The following is an 18,049-nucleotide window of genomic DNA, read 5'->3' as shown; positions in this document are numbered from 1 at the left end:
TTTTTTTTCCCTTTTCCCAGCTGCAGTTTTCAAAAGTGAAAGTTTCCAAGGACAATAAAAGTCTTATCTGGGCTTCAAGCCAAGTTTCCTTTAAGCATAATAGATTATAGTGCTGTAGTTTGCCACTAGATGTCATTGATGCCGTCTTCCAGTTTTTTAAATCCAAACTTATGTTGCAAGCTTTTCAAGTCTCTTTTCTAAAAAAGTCTCAAAAGCATTTCAAATTTCAAAGCTATATATCTGTATCGATTCCAAATTAATTTTGTAATTTTCTCTGTTTTCCCCCAAGCAATTAGTTCACACATTTCTTTTCCTGAGGGAATGGGGCAGAAATTCCCTCTCTCATCAGGGAAGATTGTTTGCTTTGGGTGGCTTTTTCCAGGAAAAAGTCTTAAAGTCATAAAGAGAGGATAAAGTCTCACCCAGTTCCATCCACGTTGTTCAAAAGTTGCTCGTTAGTACTTACTTTTTTCGGTTGTCAGCAGCTTCTGACTACCACACGAATGTGGCCAGTCTTTCCCCTGCCAATTTGGAGGGCTTCCTCAGATCAAACGGAAGGGCCACTGCCCCTTTGTGATCAACGAGGGTCCCCTCCTTCTTCATCACCTCTCCAGGGCGACTTTCAACCCTTTTTAGGGTCCCCAGTGGGGAAAAATGAACATGGAAGCCCTCCCAAAAGAGTATTTTTTTTATAATGAGATACTCTTGGTGCACCAGAGACTGATTATTCATATATAAAGTATATAGCTTACATTTTCCTCCACCCCATCTCATCTCAAGGACATATAAACACAGACAGACAGAGAGCAAATAGATACACAGACAAAACAGAATTAAATAACTGAAGTTTCTAGAGCTGTTTCTAGAGATTTGACTCCATCCCAGATTCTGTCACTCCTTCTCCTACAATTTGATCCATTCAGGCTGATTAACTAATCTGAGCAGTGTCCAATTGAACAAAGATTTTCTTTAAACATGATAATTAATTACCTTCCCCATTAATTTATTCAGAAATTTTTTAAACTGAAATTTAAAATTTAAAGATCCATTGAGGCCTTCTATAATTATATAAATTCTCAATCTTTTGTTTTGACTTGATATAATTACCATTTGAATCTATTAATTTAATTCTTTAATCTTTGAAGTAGATCTTATATTCTAATGGCCTCTGCTTAATATACAAATTAGGAAAGTATTTCTGATATATCTTTAAGGTTTTGTTTATCTTTAATTTGCTACTGCAAGTAATAGAGGTGGAAAGAATCCACTACTTTTTACTGAAGTTTTACTTGTGAACAACTATTTAATATATATACTTCCTACTGAAAAATATAATAATTAGTTTTAAAATAAATTCTAAGAACTCTGTTGCATATCAAATAGCATTATGCTTCTGTTAGATGTTTTCAAAATCAGTACCCTTTACAATGTGAGTTAGACCAAGAATTTTTTTAAATCCAACAAAATTCTTAGTCATAATTTTTTAAAATAAGATATTCTCATCAAATCCAAATACTCTGAGATAGATAATCATTATTTTGTAAAAGTTCAAAAAGTATGGGTGACATCTAAAAATAAAAACCATGTCATGTAGCTTACCAAAGAGATTATTACAATGCTAGAATGGCACATAGTTTCACAAAAATTTTTTAAAATTGTTAAGAAGATTCTTACCTTAGATAAATTAGACACTTTTTTCTTTGTGTTTTTTAATATTTATTTTAAACAACAATGCTTTAAATGATCCAAAAGAGTTAACCTGATACATTATCTTGTGATATCAAAACTGAAAGTAAATGTCTTGTAAGTGCATCAAAGCTGATGGCAATTACTTTTTGCGTTATATTAAACAATAGTTTGCTGTATTGTTGGCTACAGCATGATGACTAAGATCATATCCTACATAAGCTGTGAACCATGACTGAAATATCACAGTGAGACTATATAACATTTATGCTAGAACTATGCAAATTATATTTTGGCTTAGTATGGTACATGAACCCAGAGTAGTGTTTAAACTGAATTGAGGTATTCTCCAGAGTGTTGGATAGCATCTCCCTCAACTTTCCATCACTCAATGACAGCCTTTTATTAAGTTTCTTGCCAGACAGTAGGTCTTAATTTTTTCCCCAGGGAGAATTGTTTGTATGGTATCCAAGAGTATTATTTGTACAAGACGCTTCTACTGATTTGTAAAGAGAAATATTGTACAAATATCATACAAATATTCTTTTAAATGTTGAACTCATGCCTAGAAAATTGTCATTCTGCAAAGTTTTCTGGTTACTTCCTTGGACAGCCTAACTCTATTGGGATATAAATTATCAATTGTTTCACCCTTTGGAAATATTATTGGGAATTGAATGGGAACAAGTGCCTGGATGAACTGCAAAGATGCCAGGTTTCCTAGTTATAAATCCCTTGTCAACTCCTTTCAACTCAGTGCTATTTTTAAGGTCTGGTTGGACATTTTTTGGCAGCATTGTTAATGAAGCAGACATTATCCCTGATTAATGTAGTGTGAACTACTCCTGAATTACTATAAATAATAGAATGATTGATTGCTATATCTGAATTTTGTCATTCTTTAAATATTTTATAGTAGGTCTGGACTGCTTGTGTACGATATCCCATTTTCAGATTATCTTCATCAGCTGATGAGAACTTTCCCTTTCAAAAGGTTAATTTTCCTTGAGAAAAATCATAGGCAGAGTTCACTTGAAAAGACTTTTAACCTGATTTGGAGTACATTAACAACTGAACAGGAAACCCTTTGGACACCCTATCTATAAATTGTTCTAACACATATTGAAAGGGGAAAAATGACAGTAAGTTAGAAAGGTCTTCTGAATAATAATAATATCTCCAGCATGTTTCTTTTTTTTACTTTTTTCAAACAAAGATTAATATCAAAAGCTGTATAAAGAAAGGGAGGCCCCACATTCTTATGGCCACAACATTTTGATTCAGTCACTTGAGAATATTTTAGTACAGAGTTGTAGCAAGGAGAAGACATCAGAGATGCCATTACCAGAAGGTTAAGTTTGATACTGAAAGCAAATATGGTAGATGGGAGTGCAAAGAGTTCTAATATACAAGGACTTGTGGATTGTGTTCTTGAACCATTACCGCTGCTTTTCCAGTTAGCAATAGCACTTAGACTTATATACCACTTCACAGTGCTTTACAGCTCTCTCTAAGCAGTTTATAGAGTCAGCCTATTGCCCCCAACAATCTGGGTCTTCATTTTACCGACCTCGAAAAGTTGGAAGGCTGAGTCAACCTTGAGCTGGTCAGGATCAAACTGCTGGCAGTCAGTAAAATTAGCCTGCAATACTGTATTCTAACCACTGCACCACCACAGCTCTCTAACTGCATTCTAACCACTGCACCACCAGTTAACAATAGTTTTCCCTGATTCTTCTTGGGCTTAGTGCATTTTTCTTTACTATGCTTCCAGTGTGCGAAAGGAAGCAAAAAAAGAAAGAAAAAGGAGACTTATCCCCCCCTCAGTTCTATTTTAAGACTTGATCAAATAGCACTTTCTAAAAGTGGGGGATGATGACAAAGTGCTAATAACCTATGTAGTACTTATATTCTTGAAGCAAGTCTCATGCGTTTCAAGCAGGGCAACTGCAATGAAATGTTTTATTAGTGTCAGCTTCAATGTAGAAAAAGGAGATATTTATGGCTATGGAGAGAATTTTTTCTGTGGACAGGAGGGGGCATGGTTTCTTGAGGCTTTGCTTATTTGCACAGACCAGTTTCTGGAATGCTGCGGCCAGGGGATGGGGACCCCTGCAGTAAAATGTTTTTGTGGGAGGGTTTCACCCCTTCATATTAATTGAAAATCTTTTTCTTTATTTCTCTCTTAATTTCTCTTATCATTTTTTTGTCTCTCAAGTTCTCATAGTTCTCCTGACAGCTCTGTAATCCATTTTGTCTTTTTTTCTTGTTCTCAGACTTATTTTGCAAGCTTGAAGTGTAGGTTATCTTTTCCATGTACAATATTTCCTTCAATTTTTTTCTCCACCTGGGTTAAATCATAATTCCTCCCATTGTTGAGTTCCATCTTTAAATATCTTTCCTCTGGTTTATATTCAGTTTCTGCTTTATCTGATCACTCTCCATTTTTATTTTCTGAGAGGTTTTTTGTTGTAAGGTTTTGTTGTAAGATGTGTTCATTTAAATTTTCAAAGTTGTTTTTAATTTCTTCATGGTTTGAAATCATTGTCATTTGAATTAGTTGCAACATAGCATACATTCCCTCCTGGAAGGTATTTGTTTTTTCTTGATATGTTCTTTCTGCAGGTCTCTGATGTTTCATGATAGCCAAGAATCAAAGTTTTCATTTTGCTGCAAACAGATTTAAAGTCACAATTCTGTAAGTATTTATAATGCAGGAAGGTCATTTCCCCCCCTAAGGTTTATAGTTCTTGCCTTGTAAATATGTTCTTATGAAAACTTTTGGAATAACATTCTCCCAGAGGTGAGGTGGGATCCTATCTCCTGCTCTTTCAGAAGCTTGAAAACCTGATTCTGCTAACTCACAGAGGAAAATGCAACCTTGGGTTGGGTTTGTGCTTTGAAGGCCCACCTTCCAGCTTTTTAACTTTATTCTATCCTATTTAAAACTATGTATTTTTACTGAGTTGTAATATAGTTATAGGGTTTTTTATATTTTAAATTGTATACTGCCCAGAATTGTGAGGTGGGTAGTCTCTAAATTAGATAAATAAACAAATAAAACTTCACTTGAAATTGTCATTGTTCTTTACCCATACTGCCACCCAATTTGAATATGTCAGATAGATGTATCTGATTTAATGTGGAAGGTGGAGACTAGGTGAGATGTACCGAGAGATTCTGCTTGACAGGAGGTCCAACCCCATAGATTCAGTAGAAGCCAGAATATAAGAAGGACTGATGAAATAGGAAGAAACTGAAAACATCCTACATGTCATACTGTAGACCAGAGGTGGCACTCGGAGCCCTCTCTGTGGGCACACACACCGTCACCCCAGCCCTGCCTCCCACACAGCCCCCTCATCCCCAACAGCCCCGCTAGAGGAGAGTCACCCCAGATGCAGCCTGCATGGAGCAGCACAGCCAAGCACATGGCAGCTGGGCAGCAGATGGTGCAGGTGGAGGGTGTGGCCACCATGGCTCTGCAGGCCCACCTGGGCAATCAGTGGCAGGCCGTGGATGGCCCTGAGTGTGGGCAGGATGAGGGCGAATCAGGGCAGGGTTTGGTGGGTGGATGGCCCTGAGTGTGGGTGGGAGTGGGCTGGGGCGATTTTGGGGCATTCGGTCTCTAAATGGTTCGCCATCACTGCTGTAGACTGCTGATGGAAAATGGGTTATCAAGAATATTCTGTGCTTTCCTCAGCTTTATAAGAGAGGTAGCAGAACATGGCACAGCTGCTGATGAATGTAGAAATCAGAGGTGTTGAATGGCAAAGAAGAGCCAAAATATTTCATTTACAGTTAAAGCAAAAGATGGCCCATGAAGTATGTTTTCAAAGAAGACTCTTCAGAAGTGTCATCCAAAGTCAGTCTAAGGTTGTCAGCCAGTCCAAAGGTCTAAGGTTGAAGAGTGGATCAGGGACACACAGGGATCAAGCCAGGCATTGTTTCTAAGAAAGGAACAGAGATAAAACAAGTCTCTTAGATATATTGCAGCTAGTTGTCCCTGATCAGAATGTTTACTCTGCTGCTTGGCAAGAATATAATAGACTTCTGTTTTGTTCTTCTTTTTATTCATCTGGTATGGGGATTGGGAAGCCTTAAATCATGTTCAGGATCTAGCTGATTAGGTGTTTTCATTTGTGATTGATCAAACTTCTGTGATGTCTGGCTTTGATCTTCCGTAGGCTGACAGGCTCAGCTGGAGCAAAATCTTCAGCTTCAGACTCAGAATCTAACTCTAGATCTTTGGCCATGATAGTGCATGACTCTTGAGTGATCTGCATCATATTTCTGCTCACAATATGAAATCAATATCTGGGTGTAAAATATTTTTCAACAAGCTTATCCACTTTTCTACTTCTTCTCCAAAGGGAGTAATCTCTCCCATTGTCCCCCATGCCCAAATTTATCTTTTGGATTGCTATCAAAACTATGGAATTCATGGAAACAAATGGGACTTATATTGTCTTATGCTCAGTGGAGGGTTTTGTCGTTCATTACAAAATTTAGATGGAAACAACCATTATAGATGGTTACTTGAGTATAATACCACCACCATCATCACTACCACTTTGAAGGCTAAGGTATGATCAGAATCAAATAATGAAACTTTATGTATGTTTCCTGTAAGTTATGTCATTTCATTCACCAAAAGTATAGTATTGTGTTTTCCAGAAGTTTTCCATTGAGGGATGCTAATTTAGGAATGAGATTGTTTTTTATCAGTTAAAGTTGTATATTAATCCACAGTTCTACTAAAAAAATAAAACTAATGGATTTTAATTGAAACCTCAAGATGTCTGGAGGAAATTAAGTGTTGGTGAGCTTTTTCAGTAAGAGTCATATTTCTTCTCTGAGGGACCATAGTTACATGTTTATAAATATCTGTGCTACCACAGTTGATAAGGGGAAATCAAATTCCTTCAGCACTTAAGTACATAAAATAGATAAAAGTAATTTAGTTTTTCAGGTCTTTGAAGAAATAATTTAGCAGGTGCAATATGTTTCTTTGAACTGCAATCTGCGTAGGGATATAATCACTGTCAGGTAGAAACCTACAGAAGATATATTTACTATTTTATAGTGCTGTGAATACTTTTCAGAGGAAGTATTTTGTGCCACATGCAAGCACAATTCCTTTCTGCTGTTCTGCAAAACATATATGTATATTTTTCAGGTTTCTGAATAAATCTGGAAAATATGCTTTATTTTTTGTAATAATAATGTTCTGGAAGATAGAAGAGAATATATGTAGTTCAGAGACCTTGGTGCTCTCTGAGCTTGGCAGTTTGCTTGCAGTTGGGTTTTGTTATTCAACTAGATAACATCTTGAGTGCTAGTGAGTTGGTGTTTATTCCATATTTATAATGGTAGCTTGCCCTACCAGTATCGATGAGGGCTTGTTATTTCCTTTATTAATGTTCTCTCTACAGCACAACCAACACAAACTATAAAAATGATAACACTGCCATACATCAAAAACATCTCAGAAACAACCAACAGATTATTAGAACCGCATTGTCTTACCATAGTACACAAACCAGCTAAAATCCTCCAAAACATCTTAAGTAAACCAAAAGACCCAGTAAACACAGAAGGTAAAAAAAACAGGAATCATCTACAACTTATAGTATAAAGACTGTAACAGCTACTATGTAGGACAGAGAGGTAGAAGACTAGCACAGCACTTTGATAAACCCCATCTAGTAATCAGAAGGCACAATGAATGTTCTTTAATCTTATAGCACATGGGCAGACTCAACTATAGTTTCAGCTGGAAATATCTGAACATTCTAAACAAAATTAACTCCAAAAATTGTGAGGGAATTTCTAGATGCCTGGCATGCAGACAAATCAGACATAAATAGACACAGAGATAAATATTTATACATCATTCAAAAAGAGACAATAAAAAAGCCAAGAAGGAAATAAAAAGACAAAAATACATCATCTCCAACAACCAACATCCAGATAAGCAGGTATTAACACCAGATAAACAAACAAGCAGAAAATAATACCCTAATCAAAATTCTACTAAGGAGAAAACCAATCAGGCAGATAAACAATCATAAAGAAAACAATACTCTAATCAAGGAATTATCAAGGATAAAATTCATACAATTCCCCAAAACTGGCAGGGCAAGTTATTCTATATAAACAGGGAGCAAATCCCATACTCACTAATACTGATGATGTTACCTACTCAAGTAATAAAATGTTTGCAACCAAACAACAAAGTTCAGAGAGCCCCAAGGACTTTACATAAAAAATAAATATAGGAAGTCTAAACAAAATAAAAAAAATATTACGGTATGTATTTTATGTAAGTTAAGTTGAATTGTGGATTTTAACATTGGGTATAATGGTAGAATCTGAAATAATAATGAGTTGATAATGCTAATGGATGAGGCCCTGCCAAATCTAAGTTGCTGGACTGGAATAAGAAATCTTCTATGCCACCATGAACAGCAGAGAAGATATCTGTTAACTTAAGTAGCTGAAGGGTTAATTGCATAGTCTTTTTTAATGTGATACAGTTATAGAGCAATTTCATATCAGGCTTATTTCATAATTGTGTCTCTATATAGATGACAGTTGCTCATTCTCAAATCTTTAGTTTAACCTTGTGTCAAGTACTAATAGCATATATGAATGTTGTACATCAAAGATGACAGACAAGATCATGATACTGCTACTTACCAATCCAGGTGCAATGTCGTGTCATTGAATCAAGCACTGAACAATCAAGTGGTGGAAAAGTAAATAATGGATATGCATACATGAAATTGTCTTCATGGCAAAAAAAAAGCAGGTAAACTGATGTGGTACAACATTATTCTAAGCTTGGAAAGAGGATCCTGGAATCATTGCAATGTAAATTCCTAACAGAGTGGCAAGTCATAAAACAAACGAGCGAATCAATAAAATAACACAAACAAATTCATATGAACCACTGATACAGTCTACAAACCTGATTGCTCATAATCACAGTTATGCCAATTATTTTAAAATAACTCCCCTGACTTTGAAATACTATCTAGATTCTTTATGGAATTAATTTGAGAGCAAAGATTAAAAATAATCCCTCATTATCCACGTGGTTTAGGTGTTCAATCCTAAACTACTTTTTAGTGTACCTTACTGGAAGAATCCAATAGCAGGAAAAGAAAGTATGAATTTAGGGTTAAACATTCTCGAAATAGTGGCCCTAGATGCTCTCTAGCCAAGGATCATTTTGGACAGAGGATAAAATTTTCTGGTGTTTAGAATCAGAGTGTACTTTTTTTACTCTTCTGTTCATTCTACTTTCTTTGTCATACATTTTAGATTGAAAGCTATTAGACAAAGGCCGGGGTTTTTTTGGTTTTATTTTTTTCATTTTATGGAAGCTGTTCTGAGAACTTTGTAAGCAGAAGGTGAGAATAACAAATGCTGTAAGTAACTAAAATTCTGAGTCACTAAACTATAAATAAATAAATTCTGAATCAGCATTGCCAATTGTATTTTCAAAGCGAGAGGCCTAAAATATCCTTTAGCTTAATCACTGATTTTAATTTTGATTGTGTTTTTAAATGTTGACCTTTTGTTTGTTTTGTTTTGCACAATTTTGTGATTGTAAACCTCCTTGTTACAACGAAGATATTGAAATGATGGATAGTTTTGGCCTTTTGAGATTAACTATCAATAGTAAAGGAACCAGAAATCTGTCACAGACTGGCACTTGCTAGAGCAGCCAAAAAGGCCTTGAAAAAGACATTCTAATGCCATGATGCCTCTATACCTGCAAGAAGAATAATGCAAGCCATCTATGTGAAATTTGGACTTTGGAGAAGCAGAATGAGAAAAGGACTGATGCTTCTGAACTTTGATGTTGGAGAATATGTTATTCTCGGAATAACACGGATAGCCAAGAAAACCAAGAGTCACAAAGGCCTTGAAAGAGATATTTTGGGTTATTTTGCATTTTACCTGAAGCGCAAGTGACCAGGATCAAATTAACCTACTTTGGACATATAATATGAAGACCTAGCTCTCCAAAAAGAGTTTAATGCTGAAAAGATGGAAGAAAAGAGAAGACAACCAGCAGCAAAGTAGATGAATTCAATTCCACTGACAATGAATCTCCTTTGGAAGACTTGAAAGAACAGGTTAAGGACAGATCACCATCACAGTGACTTTATGGCACATAATCAGTTACAAAATCTAGTAGAACAAAACTCATGACTAGGATGCAAAAACTGAAAGATACAACCTATTCATGACAGAAGATTAAACAAAAGGGCAGGAGGAAATAGTATATGATTTATGAAAGTGTAATCATTTGTAGAGGTTTAAGAATTTGAGTGCAATGTTCCAACTGCAAACATTTGGGTACGAACACAAAGCTATAGAACGACAGTGTTGTTTGTTTGTGTGTGTGTGTGTGTGTGTGTGTGTAGGTTGCTATAGATACTGGAAATACAATCATATACATACTACAGTGAGAAGTAAAAGTGGGTGGTGTGTGTCTTTTTTTTTTTACTAATTTAACAAAGCTTGTTAAAATTAAGAGTAGGCTTAATGACAGTGATTTAATGACCCCTAAACAATCAATCAAAACCTTCTTGGGTTTTGTAATATTCGGAATTGTGGAGTATGAATTTAGAAATAAATACATAAATAAATTTGTAAGTGAGTACAAGAGGTTCATACTGTCTACTCTGCATTAAGGCACCTTAAATGAAACAAAATTGGATAGGACTCATTAACAATAATGGGATGTGATGTTTAGTTTCTACTTTAAGTATTTAAAAAGAAAGGAAAAAAATATTATTTGGACTCAGCATCCATCTATTTGACTGCACATCCTTGATCAGTGTGCACAGAGTTTTAAATAGAGACTTACAATTAAACTTTGTGGCCTTCAGTAATTGATTTATAATAGCCACTATTTCTCATGATTATTTATATCTTCTCTAATATGCATTTATAAATTTTATTAAACTGTGCACATATAGGATTAAACTTAAAATTAATGGATCATTAAGGTCTGGAATTATATTTACCAGTTCTGTTTTGCATTTTTAAACGGGCACTTAAGATTGCTTATTTTAAGTCTATTTTAGGTTAATTGCAATTTTCAGTGAAAAAGTTGGAATTTTAGCTGAAAGATTAGGGACCTGATGAAAAAAAAAACCCCTCTGTTAACTAACTGTGATTGAAGGAGGGGAGGACAAAATGAACATTTTAATTTTAAAGTGTAATGTTCTATAATAAGATACATTTTTTAAAAAATGGTGAAAGCCAAGAAGGATTGTCAGTATTTTTATTTTTAAAATTTACTGAATGCTATGATTGGGAAAATCCATTTGGAATATATGAAATGAATATAAATGTTATGAAGTGTTATGAAGCCAGTGATTTTTCCGAGAAGGGATACTTATGGAAAAAAAGGAAAGCAATATTTTATATACTGTATAGCGTGAGCAGTACTTTACACATCCAATATGCCATATATACAGTATGTATCATCTGCAATCTGTAGAATAACAAAATAATTGGAAGGGACCTTGGAGGTCTTCTAGTTCAACTCGCTGCTTAGACAGGAAACCCCATACATTTCAGACAAAAACCTGCATAAGTTACTGATTGACTTCAAGATGAAATCCCAGGTGCTACCTGTCACATAAAAAAGCCCCTTATGGCATAAGGTCCAGTTATTTGAGGGACACTATGTCCCCAATGATTTCTGCACATCCAATAAGATCAGTCAGAATAGCTGTACACCATGTCCCTCTAATTAAAAACTACCATCTATTGAGATCTTGGAAGTGTGTCTTTTCTGTTATAGAACTTGCCTTCTGGAAGAGCACTGTGACCCCCCCATCCCTTCTCCAAGATTTGCATGGCACCCACCCTGCAAAGGTTCTGTACATTTTTGTAAACATAATTTTGCTTCCAGATCTGTGGTTTGGTTGTTTGTTGAGCCTCTGGCAATTTTCTTTTGCAATGCCAGAGGGTGAATTTTTCCAGGCATGCTTTACTTACTAACTGACGCAAGTACTTACTGACTTATTTATTAGATTTACATGGCCGGCCATACCAAATATACAGTATACTCTAGGGAGCTAACTATACTAAAAATAGTTTAAAAACCCCCCCACATTTTTCCCCTTTTGTTCAATCGTGTCTGATTCTCGAAGACTATCTGAACAAGTCCTTGCAGTTTTCTTGGGAATATTTTTTTAGAAGGGGTTTGCCATTCTTTCTTTCCTTGGGCTGAAAAGAACACACACACACACACACACACACACACTTATTTATTTATTTGTTTGATTGTTTGTTTGTTTGTTTATTTATTTGATTTATATGGCCATCCATCTGAAATGCATACTCTGAACAGTTAGAAATATTAAAAAAACAGTAAAAATCATATAGTTTCGCCTCCCAATACAAAACACACAGCGGCTAGAAGAAATTACAAAAATATCAGTCAACACAACCAGAAAGTAGGTTCCATCACACATCCTTAAGCCTGTGTTCTTTTGTTTTTAATTGTTCCTATCCCACAATCTTGTTAATGATGTAAGCTATCCAGAATCATTTAAGAATTGGTTGGCCTTCCAAATCTAATAAAATAACTAAAGTAAAATAGAGGCTAGAAGTCAAACATAGATTTTTCTAGTGCTGGAATGGGTCTATATTCAGAGTTGTACAGACAATGGTTTTCTCTGGGACATTATATGGAAGTCAAGGTTGGATTTTGAAAAAGCAGGATAAAAAGAGCATTGACACTTTCAAATGTTGACGTGTCTGGTGAGAATAGAATGGATAGCCAAGATAAACAAATAAATGGATCAACTCAGTCTGTCATTCTAAGCACAAATGACAAGAATTAATTGCAGTGGTGGTGGAGATACCTTTGGAACAACTGAAGAACCAGTTTGGGGACAGATCCTATGGAGAAAATGTATCTTATATAGTCACAACGAGTTGGCACCGACTTAATGGCATGTAATTAATCAATACATGTATATGTTTCATCCTATTCTCTTTCAGGTTAAGCAGCATTATGCAAAGGCAGACAAAGAATAAGAAGTAAAAAAAAGACTAATTAAAAGCAAAAGATAAGAAAACAAAAGAAAAGGAAATCTAATTAATTTTGTTAGATCTATATAGTGGCTGTCTGTATCTTTCTGTCTTTGCAAATTTCCGTAGCACCCATGAACTGATTTATAGTTTTCTTTTGTTCTATAAGCTTCTTTTCTTTCTCCTTGTGAGATTCTCATCAACAGCACCAGCAACTTTCTCATTCTTATACTTTTTAATCTATTTATTCTTCATATGTGTATTTGTTTTGCAATCAATCCCAATAGTTCTCTCTGTATGAATGGGCCCCTCAATATACTTCTTTTATATTGATCACTAGTATTTGTATACAGTCTTCATTCATCCGTCATTCACTCATTCATTCACACATTCATACTTTCATTTTTCTTATTTATTTTACTTACATCTATCAAAGTAGGAACGGACTCCTGACAATTTATTCAGTGCAAAAGAACAGTAAAATGTGTTTCAAATTAAAAATGACTAAAGAAAAACATGCCCATAACAAGCTACCACTCATTAATCAATACGTTAGATTGATCCACAAATTAATGCGTTATGGAACAACTATGTTTTCAACATCTTTCTGAATACAATTCAGTAGTTTGACCATATATACTTCTTGTTTTGCCACACGATTTTTAAGTACCCAATTCCTCCACTGCAGTCAACTTAATTTTATTTTTTTTTCCTGACACATCCGTCTCTTGCTTCAGTAACACAAATTTTACCACATTTCTTGAAGTTATTTCAGACAGGAGTCAAATCTAATCGGAGACAGCAAAAGTTGAATACTGAATCTTTTGCTTTGCTGAGAAAGTTCTCTATTATAGTTCTTGGCCAAGCAACTTCTCTATTATCTGCCTTTTCCAAAATAAACAACAGGAATCTCATTCATAGCAATGATTCAATAGAACTTTTGGTTTTAAAACAAGGATCTACTTTCTCTTGCACAGAATGAGTCTAGAAATATGAAATATAAATAAATAAATATAAATAGGTTTGGGCTATGAACCCAGACTTTCTTTGTAGCTCATAGCAAACTTTAGATAAAATGGATGATGAGAAATTGTTCATTCTGTTGTCTATTCTGACAAGACAAATAGCCGTCTGAAGAATATTTAGGAAGCATCGTTCAAATGCTATATCATCCATGGGTGAAATGCTGCTAAATGCCATTGTATGGCTGAATCTCTCACCCAGAAGCTCTATTGTAAGGACAGGCATATAATAATTATAGGAGCCTTGTGCAATGAAGCATCCTTGAAGAGGACAGAACTGTTATGATTTCCGTAAATATTTTGTCAGAAGAGAGTAAAAATGCTTTGAATTGGAGAAACAAGGCAATGCCTTAACCCCAATCAAGTTGACAGAACTGGCTTTTGCTTGGTTTTCTTTTATAATAAGGATTTCAGAGAAAGCTTTTTACTGAGAGAAAGAGCGAGAGAAAGAATGGAAAGGGAGGGAGAGGGCACCATCATCTCATTCTGAAGCTATTTCTAATTTATATAAAAAAATGACTTTCTATCCTGAATGCTGAATTACCAGGGATAGTAGGAAGATTATTGCAATCTAATGCAGGAAACTGATCATCCATCAACTTTAAAATATACCTTAGAGCCAAAATTATATTTTATATAGGAATGAATGTTTGTGCTTCCACTGATAACTGAACTCCTAAGTTCTTATGCACATGAGAATATAGGGAGACATCTGGAATTTAATTTCCATAATGAAAAGAAATCTAAATGGGTTTTGGCAGAGTGTGGAGAAGAGAATTTCAATTCAGATTTCTGACATCTTTTTTATATAAAGAAAGAAGAGAAGGAGTCTTAAGAAAACAAGCAGCATTTTGTTTAAACAGCTTATATGACCACCCATTTTCTAGCAATGACTAAAACCAACAATTAAAACATAAATTTGAGTAACAAATATCCAAGATTAGAAAGAACAAACCCAATTTACAATAGAAACTGCAGTAAAGTCAATCAACCAACAGACTTTGTTTAACCTCCTAGCTAGCCCAAATGTCTCGTCTTCAGTGCCTTATGAAAGGACGGTCTGGATCTCTTCAGGATACTGCTAAAGGTGCTTTTTCAAAAGACAACTGGACTTTTCTTTGTTTTTTTTTTCCTGAACTGAAGAAGCTTCTTGGATGAAAAGTGAAACTTCCTGAAGGCAAAACAAAGAAAAGTCCAGTTGCCTTTTGAAAAAGCACCTTCGTGACAATCTTAAAACAAAATTGTTCGCTTAGGTGACATGAATAATAATTCTATAAAATGTAGTATTGCATAAATAAAATATTTAAAAAGTCAGATTTATATACAGATATATTTGTCAAATTAGAAAGTAAAACTTGTTATGGATGCTTCTATTAGAAGAGAGAGAGAAATGCACACACAATCTTGATAATTATTTCACAAGATTTAAAAATTCCACAGTTGTCAACCATGTTATAACAATCTGGACCAAATAGACTGAAAAAGACATAGTAATAGCTCTGAAGAGGGGAACAAAACTATATCTCAACCTTCAAGGAGGCTGCATATTTACCACTGTGAAAAATGTGGTCCTGGCTTATCTGATACACATTCTATCCATTTTAATTTCGTCAAGACCTTCCATCCCCTTAAGGATCCTATGTTGGCTTTGCAGATGAAGTTTAGATGTGAAAATATAAGTATGTCAGATGTATTTTAAAAATGTGTTGAAATCTTATAGATCTCTGGCAAGAAAAAGCAATTCCTCATAATCTGGTGTCTAAGTCTCTTTAATTCCAAGCCATTTCAATAAATGTAATTAGAAGCATGCATCCTCTGAAACATATAAATAACAGCAAGGAGATTTAAAAAAGTATGAAAATTAGAGACTTGAGGAAAAATGAGGATCTTATTATGCCACTCGGTAGGCTTTCAAAAGTGTGAATTCTTTCTTGTTTGTGTGTGCAGCCCATATGAAAAGGGCAGCGGCCATGAACTGCAGAGGTGCTGACACACAAGCCAGACAGAAGGACCAGCCAAATTGGCCTTGGACTGGAGGAGGAGGTAGTTTCTTATGGAGCAGCTCAATTCCAGCTACATAGCAGCCAACTGAACCCAGTGTGCACAAACCAGCTAGGAAGTGGAGAACTCCAGTGGCAATGGCAGTGGCAATGCACAAGCACAGACTCCAATAAGTGCTCCAAAACCCATGAGTCCTAAACTGACAAGAGGCAGGAGAAACTGCAAGCACCAGAGATAGGTTCGGTTCAGATCAATGCCACTATTATGATTCCCAGGATCTTTGTATTTTTCCATGAATTGATCCGAAAGAGAAAAGCTGACACACTTTGTGACCATCTCACCTGTTTTACTGCTGGTGGTGTTGAGGTTTGGAAGGAATTGATGGAACCTGGTGAATTATACCAATGAGAGTTTTCAGACATCGTGATACATCTCCGCCACAGCCCAATCGTGCCATTCCATCGAAAGAGTGCTTCAGTGTAAGAGTTTTCATCTGCATTTTCTCCAAAAGGTTCATCCCAAGTGGCTTTACTTTCACTGTTATTTTTGGGAGGTGATGGGTTACGGTACTCAAACCAAAAATCTGTGCCAATTGAGGCTGCCAAACAGATGGTAGAGATAAGACTGAGCACACAGGCAATTACCAGAGCAGTAGCAAAATGGTTATCCATCATGGTATCTCAGTTGCTCCCATCGTTCTCCTGACTCCACGGCATCCAACCCCCACCCCAAGATCAGCTCAGCCAGGAGCTCATGACAATCATGATCTGGCTGACTGAGAATCTCCCTAGAGGCCTAGACCTTCAGGGATACTATTGTATAGAGCAGAAACTGCAGGACCTAAGGACTCAATAATATGACATTGTTTAAAGCAGTGGTCCCAAAACCTTGGGCCACTACCGGGCCATGATCCATATAGAACCAGACCATATCAATGATGGGTGAGCACATGTGCACATGCAGCCCCATTCATGTGAGTGGCAAGTGCTGCACTCACAGCTCCACTAGTGCTGTCAATGAATGAAGCTGTGTGCGCATGCCTGCCCCTCAAACATAACCATCCCCTGTTCCTCACACACACACACACACACATACACACACTTGGCTGCCAACTCTAAAAGATTGTGGAATGGTAGTTTAAGGGAAGGAATCAGGAGCATTTTGTCCCTTCTGTTTCTGCTGGGGCAAGCAAAAAAAAATAGATAGGTGCTACTGTAAATAACTTGGCCGTATATTATCTAGGATCTTAAACTGCAACTGGAATCCTACATTATACATTGCTGGGAGACTCAGAAATGTCTTCCAGGAATTTAAATCTGATACTGAAGTTCAATGTGGTTCAATTTATGCAGTCTTAATGCATGGCATCAATGATGGTAAATTTAGACCCATGGACAGGAAGCATTAACTACTTGTCCATATAAAAATTTTCTGAATGAGAACATCAGTCATATTTATAGTATGCAAACCCCAGGGTACTATAGCGGTGCCAAAACACTGATGGGAAAAGTGCTACAAATATTTATATCATGGTTTCAGGATAATATTAAGATTTTAGGATCACAAGTGTTTAAATGTTTATAAATAAAAATGGAGTAAAACACGACAAACAGCAAACTTTTCACAGTGTGTAAGAGATTGTAATGTTGTGGGACTAGGGAGTGGGAATCTAGATTTCATGAACGTTTGTTTTTTTATCAGGAAACTAGAAAAACTGACACAGAAAGCCAACTTGGCAATTAAATAAAAGGTGCTATCTTTTTGAGAATTAGCTTTGCAGGTGTTGAATACTTGGTCAACAAGTATTTGTTGTCAACAAGTATTACTTCACTGTGACTTTACATAGGGTACTCACTTGTATTTAATTTATTGAATGGCCGTGTACTCTATTCCTACTTCTCCTTTTTGGATTTTTGTAATATATCCAAAAATACAATATTCCCAAAGGTGACCAGTATCAAGAAAATAACACATTTGCATTATACTGCCTGGGTTATATTGCTTTCAGATCCACAGTCAATAGTATTACTAGTTATATTTCATTTCATCAGATTTTACTGTGATTTCTGTATCAGATGAAATGAGATTTGCAAGCCATTTGTTTAGATAGGTCTGTCTATGCTGCTGTTATACAATCTGTTTAAAAATGTTCCTGTTTGCATTTTTGATATGATATGTATTCAAAGAAGAAAAAAACTTACTTGGCAGCAAAGATTTAATTAACTATAACTTGAAAGCAAAATGTGAATCTAGAAATAATGCAGGGCTGT

General features: G+C 35.6%; 1 protein-coding gene and 1 pseudogene across 3 annotated transcripts in view; one reads left to right on the top strand and one right to left on the bottom strand.

Moving 5' to 3' along the window:
• GRID2 (glutamate ionotropic receptor delta type subunit 2) overlaps positions 1 to 18,049 on the top strand; it is a 1,067,823-nt gene that overhangs the window by 84,797 nt on the left and 964,977 nt on the right. The window lies entirely within an intron of this gene.
• LOC310643625 (claudin domain-containing protein 1-like) lies at positions 15,670 to 16,453 on the bottom strand (annotated as a pseudogene). Its single transcript has one exon. The product of its transcript is annotated as a claudin domain-containing protein 1-like (transcript).

The sequence above is a fragment of the Vipera ursinii genome (assembly GCF_947247035.1).
Source record: "Vipera ursinii genome assembly, chromosome: 7".
Lineage (NCBI taxonomy): Eukaryota > Metazoa > Chordata > Lepidosauria > Squamata > Viperidae > Vipera > Vipera ursinii.
This window is presented reverse-complemented; position numbering and strand designations above follow the sequence as displayed.